The 18,051-nt window shown below is 43.0% G+C and overlaps 1 protein-coding gene across 7 annotated transcripts in view; it reads left to right on the plus strand.

Annotated features, from left to right (window-relative positions):
* Positions 1 to 6,428: 6,428 nt before the first annotated feature.
* The window catches only part of LOC149226687 (valine--tRNA ligase, mitochondrial 1-like), a 174,978-nt gene continuing 163,355 nt past the window's right edge, over positions 6,429 to 18,051 (plus strand). For 2 of the 7 annotated variants that reach the window (XM_089377564.1, XM_089377565.1), the window contains exon 1: positions 8,544 to 8,794. The gene's annotated coding sequence lies outside the window, so the exon portion shown is untranslated. Of the gene's footprint in view, positions 6,722 to 7,200; positions 7,385 to 7,539; positions 7,627 to 7,917; positions 8,102 to 8,298; positions 8,394 to 8,543; positions 8,795 to 18,051 lie in introns of those variants that run through there. The other 5 variants (XM_089377560.1, XM_089377559.1, XM_089377563.1 and 2 more) reach the window with 5 other exon arrangements.

An 18,051-nucleotide genomic window follows, 5' to 3' on the forward strand; every position in this document is an offset into this window, starting at 1 on the left:
ATATTTTTTCATCATTGCTAATGTTGATGTTATTATTATTAATGATATTATTATTATTTGATTTTAGACTTTTGTGATCCATATTTTGAATATTATTATTAATATTACCGTAATTGAAATTATTATTAGTTATATCTTCTTCTTCTTCTTTTTAATTTAATTTTGAGTAAGGTTAAATCTATTAAAAAAGAGGAAAATTATTTACATAAGGACCGAAGTCAGTGCATTGCTCTGAAAAGAGCCAAAATTCCCAAGAAAGCAGATGTGAAACCAGTAGCAGAACCCACACAGGGGATCGGTATGAAGCCTTTCTGGAGAACCCCATGGACCCAAACAACAAAAAGCATAGGTAGACCATCGCCTTTCTACAACAGAACTATAGTAGACATGTTCAAAATAAACCATTACAAAACCAAAAGACAAACCCACGTCAGCGAGAACAAACTAGTCAGCAGGCGGTTCTTCCACGATCTGGCACCAACCGAACTCTGGCACATCATCAACAGGAGCAGCGATCTGATTGGAGGGCCCGGGATCCGTTGGCACCATCTCAGCATCCTGAGTGCTGCATCCTGGGGCTACCTGAACCTGCAGCGGCGCCACTCCAATGCCGAATTGAGTCGCAGAGGAAGGACCAGCAACTGCTCCCGAGCCCCCCGGATGAGAATTTGAACCTTCCAGCTGAGTTGTTTCATAGAAAAACACGGATATGTGGGCAATTATCTGGGGCCGATGCAGAGAGCTGTTGAATGTGAAGATGGTAGAGCCTGTCGAGGGTGGAGGCCCACGATAATGGCTGGAAACCTGCCGTCTCTCGCACCCACTTCGGGTTCCAGGATAATGACCAGAGAAGAGTTCACTGGTGGGGGCGGGCGAGTCCAAGGAAGAACCAGTTGGAGTGCGCCGGGGTTGCCCTCTACGGCACCCCATTCTCTGACGAAGGCGAGCCATTGAAGAAGGGGTAATGGGAAGGTTGCAGTCCGCCTGGTGCTTAGAACAATAAATGCGCGGGGACCTTGGAGAATGCCTAAGAATACCAAAAAGATTGCCTAGACCAATCTCCCTCCCTCCCAACTTGAAGACCGAGCGGAAGATGAAATTGTGGAATAGGGGGACGCAAACTGTAGACGGATTACTCAGACGCATTCCAGAGGAGCCGGCGGCCGGGACAGAGAAAACAAGATAATAAACCAACCCGAGAATCTTCAGACTTAGACCCAGAGCCCTCCCATGGAAAGAAATGTGCCAAAGGAGCTGCCCTTGAAAGGCCAAACAAAGCTTCCTTATCAAGGGCTCAGAAACTTCCGAAAGAACCGGAGTTCGAACAGAGGCGATGGGATGATCCCAAACAAACAATTCGCAAGGAGTGAGCATGAGCGCAGGGCATTGCCACTCCTTAAACTTGCCAAACCTGTCACGCAAAACCACATTCATAACTTCAGCATTGATGAACGCCGTCATCCCTTGCAAGTAGCAGCGTGCGGAGGGAGAATCCATTGCAGTGGGTAGAGAGAATGAGCCCAAATCACCTGACGGGGGGATAAAATACACCTGCTCGCGCGCATGCTAGGTGTTACTCCTATCTCCAATATTTAACTCCTTGTATTGGGTGGGCAGGCGTCGAGCCGCCTCGCCCCACCCCAGTCCTGTCAAATTTAAAACCGCTTCAGTCACCCGCATCCGGGGTATTAGTTATATCTTTATTCCTATTAACATTATTATATTTTTTATTATATTTATATTCAATATTCATATTACCGTAATTGAATTTTTTATTAATATTATTATTAATACTGTTAATATCATTATTATAGAATTTCATATTACTGTAGTCACTATTGACAGAATTTAAAAGATGCACCCTATCGTTATTTTCAATACTGTTATCATTATAACATATTAACTCAACGAGCTTTGGTACCACTAGCCCTCGAGCCACAGACAATATAGCTACGAGCAGTTAGATTGTGGACTCTGAAGCCCTAAGGAGTTGAGACTCTATTGTCTAAGGCTTTGAGTTTACGCTTGAGGAAAAGAAATTTGAAATGCTTCCCATGCCTATTGTTGCACATTGAATGAAGGAGTAATTGGAGTTGGGGTTTTTTGGTATTACATACGGGTATGTGGAGACTCCCATCATGGTGTAACGAAAAATCACTTCTCTTCAAGCCACAATCTATTGAAGGAACCTGGTAGTAAACAATACACTTGGAATGGATTGAGCACCAACTCGCTTCCTCGTCCATGCTTGGCCACCAGGCTTACAGTGTCCTCTACGAGGATTGACTAGTATTTCTCCATAATTTACAGGTTAATCTTTTAACCGGATTAGCTAGTCTCCTCGTTAGATGGTGTTTTGGTGGCTATTTCAGTTTTTTCGCTGGATATGCAGTAAAAGGTTCTTGGTTGGGTTTTTAGTTTCTACGCGGGCTTCTTGGCAGATGTATATTGACATTTTCCTCCTGTGAAGGGTGCTGCGACTGCAAGAGAACTTGTTTTTACCAACCAAGTATGCCTCATCCACTCTATAAACGCACTTTTATGTGATAAACATATTTGGGTGGTTTCACTGTTTGCCATATTGCTTACTGGGTAAATGTTCCTGATTACTGGGTTAATGTTTATAGCTCAGCTTAGTTTTTATTTAACTCTGATAAAATTCATAGACTGGGTTTTCCTCCGTTTTGAAGCCTTCTCATCACTACCTTATGCCGTGGGGTTTTGAAGCCATCAGGGACTATTACTCTGCATTTTCTTCTGTTTGGTTTACCACCTTCCATTTTAATTCACAAATTCCATCATGGCTCCAATTATCAAACCACATAGTTATTACTAGACCCTGCAAGCAATATGGGTTTCGGATATGCAATCTCTGGGTAAATTGCATGGGGTGTTACTGCTGCTGCTGTGATTTTGGTTTCTAAATCCATACTCTGGTTTCTTTGCATGTTATTACACACTCTGTGTATCATTTCCAAAATTCCAGTTTCATTGGCCATTTCCCTGGTGGAACACTCTCCTATCTCGTCTATTTGGCTCTTGATACCACTGTTTGAATGAATCTTCGCTTGATGCTTGGGTGAGCTTTCCTCTCCGTCTGTTTTTTTTTTTCCAGAGCTTGTCACCTTCGGCGTTACTCCCTGTTTCTTTGGCTTCTATTTTCTGTTGGCCGGTTTATCATTTCTAGGTGATTGTTTAAATTTTTCGGCTGGTGGGTGGCACTCTCATAAACTGACACCTCCTTGTTTTAAGACAACGCGTCATCCAGACGCTTTTCCATGTGATCATTAACTTCACATTGTTCCAAATCTGGATTATATTCCTTCTGTCAGTAACCTATCTCATTCCCGTTTTGGATCGTCCACTTGACGGCGTCTGACCTCCTGGTACATGATATTTTATTCCTCACACGCTCATTATCGCCTCGTTTTTTGTGGATTGGTGATCCCAAAGCTTGGTGGGCTAGATTTCTTGTCTGACATACCTATTTTTCTTCTCTACCGCCCTTCCTATCTTTATTTCTTTGTCGGGAGTATTAGACCTTTTCACCACCCTTCCCTCGAATTTCCATCCCATGGCGGACAACGTTTCTGACGTGTCTGCCAGCTCGGCTCTTATCCATGCCACCATGGAAGCTGAATCACTGCGTATTGGTTGTTCTGACCACGTCTGACAAAATAGCCCTCGTTCCCTTGATGCATGGCATACCATTCTCGGGGATGACAGGGTGCCAGATGTCACCCAAGGGCCTCATGTGCCGCAGGGTGGCGGGCATGCACTACATCAACGACGATCTAAACATCATTCTATTAAAACCTCTCCACCACCTTTGGCTCTAGCTTTGGATAACGCTACTCTGGTGGATCGTATTAACAGTCTCCAAAAATGCGCCCTCGTTGGCAGGTGGTATTTCTCGGAGATGGAGGACTCTGAGATGCGAAAATGGATTGACAAGAAATGGAAGACTATGCTCGGGTACTTGCCAACTGTTGTGAGACTGTTGAAAGGCTGGTACAACTTTCATTTTCTCAGTCAAGAGGACTTGGAGAAAATCAAAGCCATACCGTGGATTCATGGAAAAAGCTTCCTCGCCCTTCATAAATGGTACATAGGGTATAATCCTCTACACAATACGCTTACAAACAAACTGGTTTGGGTTAAATTGCCCGCCTGCCACTTGAATTATGGACCAAACAGGCTCTAACTGATATTGGCAATGCCATTGGCAAATTTATTTATGTTGACCCACGTTGTCTGGGGGCACAGGACAAGAGAGTTGCCTGGATTCTCATCGAGAAAGATTATCGTGGAAGGTTTCCTTATCATATTGAACTTCACTGGGGCGACACCTATCTTCAACAAAGGCTGGACTATTGGGGGGTTCCCTTCCGATGTTCTTTCTGTCATAGGATGGGTCATCTGCGGGTTTAGTGCCCTCTTCGACCGGGTGGACGCCTTCATGGTAGGAGATGTTACAATGGTGCCACGGTGTCCCGCTCTGACATGGGTCGACCGAGCCATAATGGTCATCGGGCTGTGCCACATATGCAACATACAATCATCCAGGTATGCCACAGGACAAAAACTCCAATCATCCACATGCTTTTGGTTCTATCGTTTCATCACCCATCTCAATTTCGTCTTCCCCGAGTGCCTCTCCAAAATCAGATTTCCCACTATCTGACAGTCCCCCCCCATTCATATGTCAACCGCCACTGGAACCGACTCCCTGTCAGGACATTCCTACCCCTTTTTTGGCTCCACACCCATATCACGACACCTTCCACCTCACACATCTCATATGTAGCTCCCCCGATACCACTCCGTCGTCAGTCCAAGGACAAAGGTCCTTGTCTTAGCATTACTCCCCCAAATTCGCCTACTGCCTCGCCTACAAACTCTGTCGGGAGTGATCTGGACTTCCTATTACAAAGAAAGACTTTAAACCTTCGTACCCTCACTATCCATAAATCGGGGGGTCCTTCCTCTCCCCACATCAGCCCTACCTCGGCGGGCAACATTACTGTCCGAAGGAAACAAAACCGAGGTAGTCGTCATTTTCGGGGACGCCCCAAGACAAACCCATTTTCCTCCCCCATGGATCGTTTTCTAGTTGATGTTCCCATTGCTGACATCTCCCCCTCACGGGCCCTTAGAGCACGACTTCTCAAGAAAGATCTCCCATGACGTGCATTATTTCCCTAAATATCCGGGGTCTGGGGGCTGCCCCTAAATACTTGGCTCTCAAACATCTTTTAACTTCTTTGCATCCCTTCATTATCCTCATTCAAGAAACCATGCATAATGTTCCACACACTGTTCAATACTTTCGGAAAATGTTTCCGAACTGGTACATATCTGCTACTGCTGCTATGGGTCTCTCTAGTGGATTGGTGGCATTATGGGACCCTAGCTGGATCAATATAAAGGCCTATAAGTGTTTTGCGGGTATATTGCTGGAAGGCAGCATTCGTGGCCTTCTTGGTCGTGTGCACATCCTCAACATATATGCACCATACAGAGATAGATGCATCTTCTGGGATTGTTTTTTATCTTCTGGCATGATGGATCTGGATTCTCTCATCATCGCGGGGGACCTAAATTGCACTGTCAATTTGGATGAAGTTTGGCATTGCTCTAGGAAAATAGACTGCCTAGCTTGGAAGATACAAGATGTTATTCTTATGCATAACTTTGTGGATATTTGCCCTACTAAAATTGCCTCTACATGGGACAATGGCCGTACTGGCACGACATATGTTGCTAAGACACTTGATCGTTTTCTGATCCATGAAAAGTTGTTGGGTTGTTTGGGGGATGTTTGTACTAACATCATCAACAATCATATATCCGATCATAGACCTATCACTCTACGATGGAGGAAAATGGATATTCGCACGGGCATCCCCCAGACCAAGCTCCACGCTGGGAAGCGGTAGAACCGACAACGAAGTACAAGAAACTGGAGGTAAGAAAAGAGAGACTGGAACCTCAGATTCTTATGCAAGTAAGCAGCTCAGAAAGTAGAGAGACTGGAACCTCAGATTCTTATGCAAGTAAGCAGCTCTAGCGTGAATGAAAAACCCGAACTGCAGCCAGCAATCAAGAGCATGTCACCAACAGATTGTCACTGAGGTGTGCCGACGCAACAACCCCGGTGTACGGGCGGCGTAGATGTTAAATTTTAACATGAAAAATAAATATAAACTATAGAATCAATCTCAACAGCTAAATTTGTAGGTAAGAAAAAGTAAAAAGAAGTTACCAAGCCTCATTTTAGATTGGATATAAAATTTTACCGATAAACCATGCGAACACTTACTGGAATCCATACAAACACGTACTTTGATCATCAATTGAAGATTAGATATAAAATTTTGTCCTTAAACCAGAAACACTTAGGGCAATCCATACTTACGAGAATCCATTGCGAAATTCTAGCCCCTACTTCCATTACCTAAAACATTCTAAACCCGGATTAAAAAATCCTAGATCCATACATGTCTGTTCTTGAATCCGACAATAAGAGGGATCTAGGCTGGAAATTGTACAAAATTCGGCGCTTGAATTCTATTACCTAATTGCCATTGCCTTCTTTCTCACAACTTTTGTTCTGAACAAATGTACAAAATTCGGCGCTTGAATTCCATTACCTAATTGCCATTGCCTTCTTTCTCACAACTTTTGTTCTGAACAAATCCATCGTTACAGAGTTTGAGGAGTAAGGGAGCATATATGCTCTTTCCATTCCAGGATAAATGTTTTAAGAAATGTCTTTACTGCAAAATCTACGTGGTCCTTTTTGTTAAATTTACCAGCTCGAAGGTTTTGACGGAGTTCGCTGCCGCCGTGATTTTTTTCTTGCACTCGTCTCTTTAAATTAATTTTATCGAGATTGTTTTCTGTCGATGTCAGTCAGGCTGAAGCTATTGTGCCAAAAATGCAAAATACTGAAATTAGTCGTGTAAATTTTCATGAATTGATTTTCAGTTAACCAAACCGGGAAGTTTTGCATTTTTAGAATGAATAATCCAGATTAAAAAACATATTTTGGGGCCACTGCAAAATGGCGGAGAACTTCATCAGTAATTTGAAATTGTGCACTGAATTTTACCATTTTATTTGCATTTAATATATTATAAATACTGTTGAACCTATGTTGGCGGAGAACTTTATGAGTAATTTGAAATTGTGCTCTGATTTTTACCAATTTATTTGCAGTTATTATATTATAAATACTGTTAAAACCTATGTTGCACGGGTTCGCGAACCCGGGGTGGTGGTGGGGTTCTTGAACCCGTCCTGCGTTTCCCATGTACCGAATTCGCGTACGGATGCTTATGAGAAGAACCCATAAGAACCAGATTCTGATATGAAGAATCAGGTTCTCCATTTAAAAAATTTTGGGTTCTGGTGGTAGGAGGTTTGCTGTCGAATATTTGTTGTGTTATATTCACATGGTCGAGTCTATTTGGCTTTAGCGTTGTCTCTAATCGTTGCACTGCTTGATTTGGGAAATAATTGGTCCTTCGGGTGCAGGGTAAATATATTTGCGCGTTGATCATAGAAAGCGGAATATTCTCTTGAAATCTTGTCAACTAACAGCCATCCGACGAATTATCACAGGTCTATAGATCTAAAACTCTTCAGTGTGTGCTTTGTTGGATAACTAGAGGATTAGTTCGTCTATTTATATTTCGGTGGTATTTTTGTGGCTGTGCCTTTACTCCATGATCTGCAGCACTGGGCATAAATTGTGCTGTAACTTTCGAGGATTAGTCTGTCTATTTATATTTAGGTTAAAATTTGTGGTTCTACTCCACAATCTGCAGCCCTAGGGATAAATCGGTCTTTATATTTCGGTTAAATTTTGTGATTCTACTCCACAATCTGCAACCCTAGGCATAAACTGTGCAGGACAATGGATTGAAAGGTGGAGGAATCGAAAACATCATCCACGATGTTTGCTGGTAAAGTGGTTTTTAGGTGCAGTTATATGTTCCAGCAGCATTGTTCGTTTTAGAGGTACAAGGTTATATGAGCCAGTCATGTGAAACTAGGACAAGAGGATGAGCAGGGGCATATTACGTCTGGATCAAGGGTAAGGAGAACCCCGATGATGGGTATCTGGAACCCAAAAACAGGTTCTTTCGGGTTCTTGTGGACCGATTTTGGATTAAAAATTTAAATAAAATTTTGTAGTGAAAGCTAAAAATTAAAATTAATAAAAGATAAAAGTTAAATTTAAATATTTTATTGAATGTTAAAGGTAAACCGTAAATACTAAAACCTACAGGCGAAGTCGACTTTTCTTTCATTTTGTTCACCCTTTGACGCCGGCAGAGGACGGGTAAGGAGAACCCCGATGATGGGTATCTGGAACCCAAAAACAGGTTCTTTCGGGTTCTTGTGGACCGATTTTGGATTAAAAATTTAAATAAAATTTTGTAGTGAAAGTAAAAAATTAAAATTAATGAAAGATAAAAGTTAAATTTAAATATTTTATTGAATGTTAAAGGTAAACCGTAAATACTTAAACCTAAAGGCGAAGTCGACTTTTCTTTCATTTTGTTCACCCTTCGACGCCGGCAGAGGACGGGCATTTGACGACAGGCATTTGGTTTCAGAGGACGAGGTGTTTGAGGGGAATTCGTTGGTGTATGCGAGGGGACTGAAGATTTCCTCCACAGAGACGCTAACGCCTTGAGAAGATTGTTCGTTGGTCTGCAGGAGAGTCGAGACATAATCCGTGCGGCGTGACTCAATCCACAGAGACGCATCACGCACTCCACAGGTAGTTGACTCTTGACTCTTGCCCACCTTCAGTGAAAAAATGAAATGTACCCTCAAACACCTGTAATTAAAGCAAAAAATTACATTCAGGATTCAAAATCCTAACAATGCTAAAAGGAAAATGAGAACAACACAGGAAATTAATCTGGCTTTTATAGCAATTTCTCACAGGAACTGTTGTCGGAAACTTGTAACAACAGCATGCTTTTGCTAATTTTATACATAAAACCACTTACATATTGCCGAAAAGTTTATTCTAGCTTACTTGGTGATTTTGATTGACAATACTCTTTTCCACTTTACTTAGATATCCAAATGTACCAATGGTCCATGTGATGTTAGTTGTTTTCATGGTTTTCATTGTCGACACTGAAAAGCAATCAGCCAATTGCCGAAAACCATCATATTTTTTGAACACTAAAGCATCATCAAAACAAAACATGGTATACCTTAAATCATAAAAACATGGTATACCTTAAATCATAAATATTTTAGTTTTGTTGTTTAAAGTTGAAAAATATACAAATTTATATATATTATAATTTATAAAATATAATATAATATGATATATAAATTATAATATACCTCGACGAGCCACGCACCCTGTTTCAAAAAATGACATCCCCAAACCCACGTTTCCGGGCAACATAGGTTAAAACCATTTTATTTTATAATAACTAAATACATGAGAACTTCTACCTGCCTTTCTTCAATTTGTCTGCAATTAATTTATATAATTACTTTTAAAGTATTATCCCTGTCAAAGCCACTCTTAGCAACCGACATTGTATTTGTAAAGCAACTTCGATCCATTTGTCTCTCTCTGCAATGTGCTCGGTCAGGTGTTTTTAGGCCCTTAAATCCGGTTGCAGATATGATTTGTTATGCTACGAGTTCTTTTCTATCTTATATAACGTTACTAGTATTTTGAGCTCATGCACTATTGGTCGTCAAAACCTAGGCAGAGTTTAAAGGAGCTTTATGCCGAACTTTATATATCTGACACTGCACATAGCGCGGCTAATAATCATATCCTTCTGTAATAATACTATTACTTACCAGAGTATTGAACATTTGACAGGTATCATTAAAACAGAGCAAATCGTGTTCTAGAAATAGCCAAACAGATACTTCGAATGCAGTTAGGAACTATGTGAGGCAGACATGGGGGCTTCCCCATAGGTTTTCAATCATTTGGAGTTTTTGCCTTTTCAACCATCGAAAAATGTGGTTTCTTTCCCCATTTTCTCTGCTGAAGAAATATGAAAATTAGCTCTTACGGCGATAGCGATTTTTCACTTTCCGGTTGATTTTCCCACCCTTCCACCATTTATTTTTGGCATATAATCAATCCATGCATGTCGAGTCTGTTTCTTATTCTTTATGTTATGGAAAATATTCTGTCAGGGTATATTTTTCTCAGCTTAGCAGTCCTTGCGCTAAATTTGGTTCCCTTGTATGTAGCTTTTGCTGCAGTTTGAATTTTTTTAAAACCATATTGGCAATAAAAGCTATGCCATCTGTTGGTCGCAGAGACAGGAATGGTTGTGGGGAAGTGTAGTATTTATTTCTATTGCAAATGCAAAACAAAAACAAATCATTTTCAATGGATTTACATTTTGGGTAGGGGCTTAGGATTTAGGGTTTAAGGGGTCTCAGTGAATAGAGCCAACAGTAAATTCAGTGAACAGTGCCATCAGATGGGATTCATGAGGTGCACCGTACACCATAAGACGTAGATTGACACCAGTAAAGTATTCTGAGCCATTTTTATTAATAAACTGGGAATGGGTACATAGAATGAGCTGAAACAATAGGACCTGGGCTTGCTATGCAAGCTATGCAAAACCCAGAAGAAATATCTCTGATGCAGATGAGGAATGGCCTGGAACAGAAAATGCGCACTGCCCAAAAATAATCTGCTGCTGACCGCTGGCTGGAACAATGATTTTAGGGCTGAATACTCCTTGGAATGCTCTGAATATTTAACCCTAGACTTCTCTCTCAAAACCCATAAAATACTGGGAAAGAGTTTGGCCCAACTCGAAGCAGTGTGAAAGCTCACACCCCTAGTCACCTTGTATGGTCCATCGAAGTGAAGCTTGAGATTCTCGACCCCTTTTTGCTTGAGAGTTGATTGCCAGTACGGCTATAGGCGTAGATAAATCAAGTCTCCAACCCCAAATTGCCTCTCAACTCGGTGGCGGTCTGCATAGATCTTATGCTGATTTTGTGCAACTTGTAAAGTGTCCTTGAGAGCCTTGAGTGTCTCTTGGTTCTCTTGGCTCCAATCTCTAGCTCCTGGGGCCCTGCTGTCTCCAAACACCATGTCAGCAAAAGATAAAGCATCATAACCATAAAGAGCTCTGAAAGGGGACATACCGATGGACATATGATATGAGGTGTTGTAGCAATACTCCCCAAGGTGTAGCCACTTCACCCATGCTCGCTGCTGCCTTGTCACGTAGTTTCTCAAGCAGCCTTCCAGCCACTTGTTCACTGCCTCTCTTTGTCTATCGGTTTGAGGGTGGTAGCTGGTACTATGTGTGAGGTCAGTGCACACCAATCTAAAAAGCTCCTTCCAAAAGCTCCCCATGAAATTGCTATCTCTGTCATTGATAATGGTTTTTCAAAGACCATGCAACCTAAACACCTACTTGAAAAAGTGCTTGGTTACGAGTGAAGCTGAGTACCTGGATGGACTAGCGAAAAATTGGGTGAACTTAGCCAACCTGTCCACCACCACATAGATGCAGTCTTGCCCCTGAACCATTGGGAGTCTTGTGATGAAGTCCATGGAGATGCTCTCCCATTTTTGCTCTAGAATAGGTAGAGGCTGAAGTAGTCCTATTAGTGCTTGTGCTCTACCTTATTTCTCTGGCACATGCTGCACTCCTGTACATATCTCAAGACATCCCCTTGAGGCCCCTCCATGTGAAACGTTCCTTGACAGCTCTGTAGGTCTTCAGGAAACCTGGATGCCCTACAAGAGGTGAATCGTGTGTTGCCCTTAGGATCTTCTCTTGAAGCTGAGACCCCAGAACCAGATAAATTCGATTCTTGTAGTATATCACCTCATCCATGACGCTATACCTATCATCCCCAAAGGTCCCATCCAAAATCTCACATGCCTGTTGGTTCTTGGAGTACTCTACTAGAAGCTGTGCCCTCCAATCCTGTGTGATATCCATGAGAGAGTGTGTCGGGGGTCTCTTGGAAAGCGCATCAACTACCACATTATGCTTCCCCTTGACGTACTCTATCTCAAAATCATAGGCTTGGATCTTGCTGACCCACTTTTGCTATTTATCATTGAGCTCCTTTTGCTCCAAGAAGAACTGGCAATTGTTGTGATCGGTCTTCACGTTGAACCGGTTCCCCACCAGATACTGTTTGAACTTGGCCAATGCATGCATTATGGCTAACATCTCTTTGTCATATATAGTCTCGAAGTTTTCGACTCTCATAAGCGATAGGGCGACCACCTTGCATCAAAACTGCTCCAATGCCCTCACCTGATGCATCACACTCCAATATGAAGGGTTGTGAGAAGTTTGGTAGTGCTAAAATGGGGCAGGAACTCATCACTACCTTGAGGTGCTCAAAAGCCTCCTATGCTGCATCTATCCACTCAAACGCCCCCTTCTTTGTGAGATCTGTGAGGGGTGCTGCCAACTGTGAAAACCCCTTCACAAACCGCCAGTAATATGTGCATATACCCAAGAAACCTCTCAGCTCTGTCATGCCCCTAGGAGTAGGCCAATCCAAAATGGCCCGAATCTTCTCCTGGTGAACTCACACTCCATCCTCCTTAATCACGTGGCCCAAGTACATCATCTTTGTCAAGCCAAATTCACACTTAGACATTTTGGCGTACAACTGTTGCTCCTCCAAAATGTGCAACACCTCCTCCAAGTGCTGTGGGTGCTCCTCCCAAGTCCTACCGTATGTCAGTATATCATCGAAAAACACCAACACATATTTGCACAACTGCTTGTGGAACACATGGTTAATGCAAGATTGGAAAGTATTCGGTGCATTGGTTAGCCCAAAGGGCATAACTAGGAACTCAAAGTTCCCATAGTGGCACCAAAAAACGGTCTTCGGGATGTCTTGCTCCCTCACCTGAATCTGGTGGTACCCTAAGTGCATGTCTATCTTGGAGAAGTTCTTGGCTCTTGGTTCCTCGTAGCTCGTCCATCAGCTCATCTATGCATGGGATGGGGTATCTGTTTTTCAGTGTCTTCTTATTAGGGGCCTTGTAGTTGATGCACATGCATAGAGTCCCATCCTTCTTCTTCATGAGTACCACAAAAAAAGTGAAGGGGCTAGAGAACTCAACCTGATATGGTCCAAGGTCAGCGACTCATGAATGGACCTCTCAATCTCATCCTGATATCCCTTGGGATGTCTGTAGGGAGTGGTGATGATCGCTTGCACCCCCTCTAGCTCGTCCATCAACTCATCTATGCATGGGATGGGGTATCTGTTTTTAAGTGTCTTCTTATTAAGGGCCTTGTAGTTGATGCACATGCATAGAGTCTCGCCCTTCTTCTTCACGAGTACCACGGAAGAAGTGAAGGGGCTAGAACTCGACCTGATATGGCCCAAGGTCAACAACTCATGAATGGACCTCTCAATCTCATCTTGGTATGCCTTGGATGTCTGTAGGGAGTGGTGATGACCACCTGCACCCTCTCTAGCTCTATGGTGTGTTGAAAACCTCTGTTTGGGGGACAACCTGGAAGAATCTCTCCAAAAACTACCTAATGTCTTTGAAGAATTGCTAAAATATCTGGATGATGCTGCTGTGCTAGAGTACCTAGCTCCGAAATCTTGAGCTCCACTACCCATGCTATATCCCCATGTCGCAAATCCGCCTCCATCCTGTGACACCACTTGAGGTGGGTAGGAATGCATACCCCTCAACACTACCTTCTTCCCATCAGGCCCCACAAACTCCATCTCTAGGGCCTTGTAATCCGTAGTGACATGCCCAAGAGAGTACAACCATTAAACGCCCAACACCACATTGGTGTCCAATATGTCTACTACAAAGAAGTCGGTGATGACTGAGTAGTTCCCCATCGTAAACGTCATCTTGGGGATTAGCTTGGTGCATTGCTTCGTTCAATCCCTTGGTACTGGTATTGAGAAGCCCTTAAAAGGCTAAGTGTGTAATCCCCTATGTTCTACCAACTGTGCGTCTATGAAGTTGTGGGTGGCTCCACTGTCTACTAAGACAGTCACTCACTGCCCCTGAATAGTGCCTTTGATCCATAATGTCAGGGACCTCAGAATCCCTGTAAGTGAAGCGATGATGCCTCCCTTGGCACCCTGATAATGCGGCTCCTCCCCTGCATCATGGTGCTCCTCCTCTCCTATTTGCTCCTGCTCGTCCTCCTCAGGCTCACTATCAGAAAACACCTTAATATAATGGGCCTTGCCTTTGGAACACTTGTGCCCTTGTGCCCAAGGCTCATGACATGTAAAGCATAGCTTCTGCCTTTGGAGGTCCCTCCTAGCCTCATCATCCATCTATCCACGTCTTGTCCACACCTTTTGAGGAGGTCTAGTGTCCTTACCTTTCTGAGGAAAGGTAGGCCTGCGAGGTACCCTGGTCTTAAGGACTCCATCTAGCATGTCCTAGTTCGGGCAATAGCATCATGCAAAGTCACAGGCTTATAAGCCCTCACCTGCCCATTCAATGGGTCTGACAGCCCCTCCACAAATAGGATTGTTACTGCTCAAACTAGTAGGGGGTCGTAGAGGGGCACTTGCTAGGTCAAGAGCGACAATGAAGCTAAAGGCCATTGGCACTGCAGCTAAAGCTTCCTACTCTTTATGGACTTTCATCGATGGGAGGAGACCTGATATCTGGAGAATCCCTTATGAAGGATAGATCAACTAAGATGGATGTGAATTGATATCGACGACCCTTTCCTAGGAGAGACTCAAGAGTGGAACTTGCTTGCCTTTTAAACAAGGTACAAGGATATCTAGGATAGGGGAATAGGGATTTGAGGGCTTGGCTTAGGGAATGTGACTTGTAAAGGAGCTTCCTAAACCCTAAAATTATTGTGGAACTTGGTTTCCCAAGTGGTTTTTGGGGAGTTGACTTTGATAAGATATGGGACCACATGGGACCAAGTGGACCCAGGTTAGGTCAAGAGGATAGGATTTAGCAACCAATGATTTGCTTGACCTAATTAGGGAGGGGAAAGGGATCAAGGAATGAATTTTCAATGGAAGGCAATGCAAAGATCCCAGTGAGGTCACTAGCCAAAGGAAACCTAGGGCAAGAAACAGTCCTTGAGCTAGGGCTTGCAATATCTCAAGATCCCACCCTCGGATTTGCCTCAAATTTGGAGGGCCTCTAGAGCAAACTCCATCGCAGTTGTGGACCAAAAATCGAAGTATTTGGATGGCTAGATTGTGATATGACTGATGCCCTAGGTGACCTATGTAGGCTAAGCCTAGAAAGAAAGAGAGAAGGTGAAGAAAAATATTCTTTAAAGTGATCACCAGTGGAAGACCAATGCCTTGCTCTTTGGGAGAGATGGAGTCATGGATAAATTAGGGTTTGACTTGATTTCAACTTATCAAGGAGGCCTAGAAGACACTTCGCTAGGCTTAGGGCTAGTTTGAAGCAACTTCAAGGTCTTTATACTTCATTTAGCATAATTTGATGACTTATCAAGAGAAATTTTATTCCTAGGAACATTCATTCATTCATTGCATGGCCCAATCATAGACAACACCATTTAGAAACTCAATTTCCACAACTTCGCATAAATTGATGCATAAATAAGCCCTAGAATAGCGAAATTCCCAACATCATGATGCAGCAAATTTTCATAACAAAAATAACATTTAAAAGGTACTTACATGCAAGAAGAATATATCCAATCATCAAATTTGCCAACAAGAGAAGCTCCAAGACAAAGAAGATTTAGCCAAACATCAAAATAAATCCATTCATCCAAAAAAATCTCCTCCTCCAAAGAATGCGAGATTCTCACAAGAGCTAATAATCAATCCAAGTGATGATACAAGTGAATTCACGTCTCTCCTATTTATACACTCATTAGGAGTTCGAATTACCTAATTTGAGCCTACATTAGCCCATCAACTAAAATAATGTGTAAATAACTATCTAATGGTGACAAGTCCACCATACTAGCTCACAAATAAAATAATAAGCCCCCCAATAGGTCGAATGATCAATAATGCATGTCATTGGGCTCTCTCAGAGGCTTGATGAAGTTTGTAAGGTCGAATGATCAATAAAGCATGTCGTTGGGCCCTCTCAGAGGCCTGATGAAGTCCATAAGTACCAAAATGATGAGTTGGACTTCCAAAAGTAATGGACACGGGGTTGGCCCCTTGTTCTCCACATAATAAACCTATGGTGCTCCCAATGGCTGTGACGGCATGCAAGTGACCTCATGGGTTTCTAAGTAAGTCGAAGATGCATGTAGACCACTTATAAGGGCTCAGATGATGGTGTAAGTGATGCCACATCATCCTACACGTCCTGGATCATCTGCTAAGGGTATGGTGCAAATCTGGGGCCAGCTGGGCATGATGGATCAGGTGCATCTTCCTTGTCCAATAAGTGAACCACGAGCAATCTCTGAATGGTTATGGGGATCCATGGAGTGCTTTCTATTGCTGTGGAGGCCCATGCCTCTCAACGCACACCCTACATGTGCCACTGTAACCCTCTGGAGGATTAGGACCTTGTATAGCCAAACCCAACATGGAGACCATCTGCAATTCAGCATAAGATCCAATGAGTCCCCTAGCCTTCCAGTACAACAAGTCATTAGAGAAATCTAGTAAATGAGCTTACCAATCATGGATCACAGGTGGGGACTTCATAATGGCCTGCCCTTCCATAATGGGCTTCGGGATGTGCCAATGTCTCCTAAACTCCAAATGGGGTTAACCAAGAATCCATTTAGGTGGTTTCTATTTCTAAAGGGGATAATATATTCAAGGTACATCCTTCAAAAGGTGGTGGCATGTGACAAATCGCTGAATGAAGTAGGGGATGAGAAGGGGCAGCCTTGGGTCACATGTTGGGGTACGAGGGTAGCTAATAAGAGGGAAGCCCACACTTAGGTTTATAATGTATAGGAGGGAGCAGTCGTGGTACATGAGGTGCCTCGACCTTGACTTTTCCACCCTTCTTTATATGCCTTTTGCCTTTTTATGGTTTTCTTTGATTAACTACTTGGGGCTCAAGGGGTAAGAGCATGATGCATAAGATATAACAGTGAATACCCCCTTTTAAGGTAGGGCAGTTCATTGCCCACTAGGGGTTGGGACAATCATGGGTTCCTATATGATGAAGGGGGCTCATAGAACCTGTGGGAACCAGAGTGATGGGGTAGAGCTCATATATTGGCTTTTTCCCATGTGCTAAATGTGTTTGTCTTGACCATCTTTTGCATTTTGTGGTACATTTTCCTGTTGAATGTGGCCAAATATGCTTTTATCCTTCTTTTTAGTAGCATCAACTTTCGGGGCATCATTCCAGGCTTGGCCCAAGGTCTGGGCAAGGGGAAGGGGTGAGGTATCCCCATGTGGACCCAGGTGGGAGAAATGATGAATGGAGTAATAATGAGTGGAAAGGGGGTAATTTATGCGAATAAGGGAGCGGGACCACGCAACCAAAATCAAGGTTTCTCGTGAAATACCATACCTAAGCCAAATGGCCAATAAAAGAGATCCCACGGGACTAGAATCCAAGGTTAATATCCAAAAGGGGTCTAGGGGACAAGAGCGCAAACCTAGCCTATTCTTTCCCCGAATCCCCCATTAATCCATGCCTAGAAGTGTCCATGATAAGCAAATTACAATACTCAATTACCAAATGACAAGGCGTACCTTTACGTTCAGGAGGCCCACCTTCAAATATACGATCATGGCAAATGGGCAAGGGACCATATGGCTGGCTCAAGTGGTGGAGAAATGGCACAGTGAGCTAGCTAGTGGTTGTAAGGGGTTGCTGGATGCGACTGAGGACCGTCTTGGAGAAATTTTTTTCTCCTAGGGATATCACCCACAAAATGGTGGGTAACAAGCATAACTAGTCTCGCTTTGAGATATCTGATATCATCACTGCCAACCTTTGAAACTCTACAATATATACCCTTGCGTCCCCAGTCTGCCTCAATTGCACTAACTCCCTGAAGTGCAACTTTGGGTCCTTCATTTCAAATCGCTTTATAAGCCTCCGAGTGAACTTTG

This window comes from Pinus tabuliformis, chromosome J (genome assembly GCF_031772625.1).
Source record: "Pinus tabuliformis cultivar Carrire ecotype Pingquan chromosome J, CPIR1, whole genome shotgun sequence".
NCBI classification, from domain to species: domain Eukaryota; kingdom Viridiplantae; phylum Streptophyta; class Pinopsida; order Pinales; family Pinaceae; genus Pinus; species Pinus tabuliformis.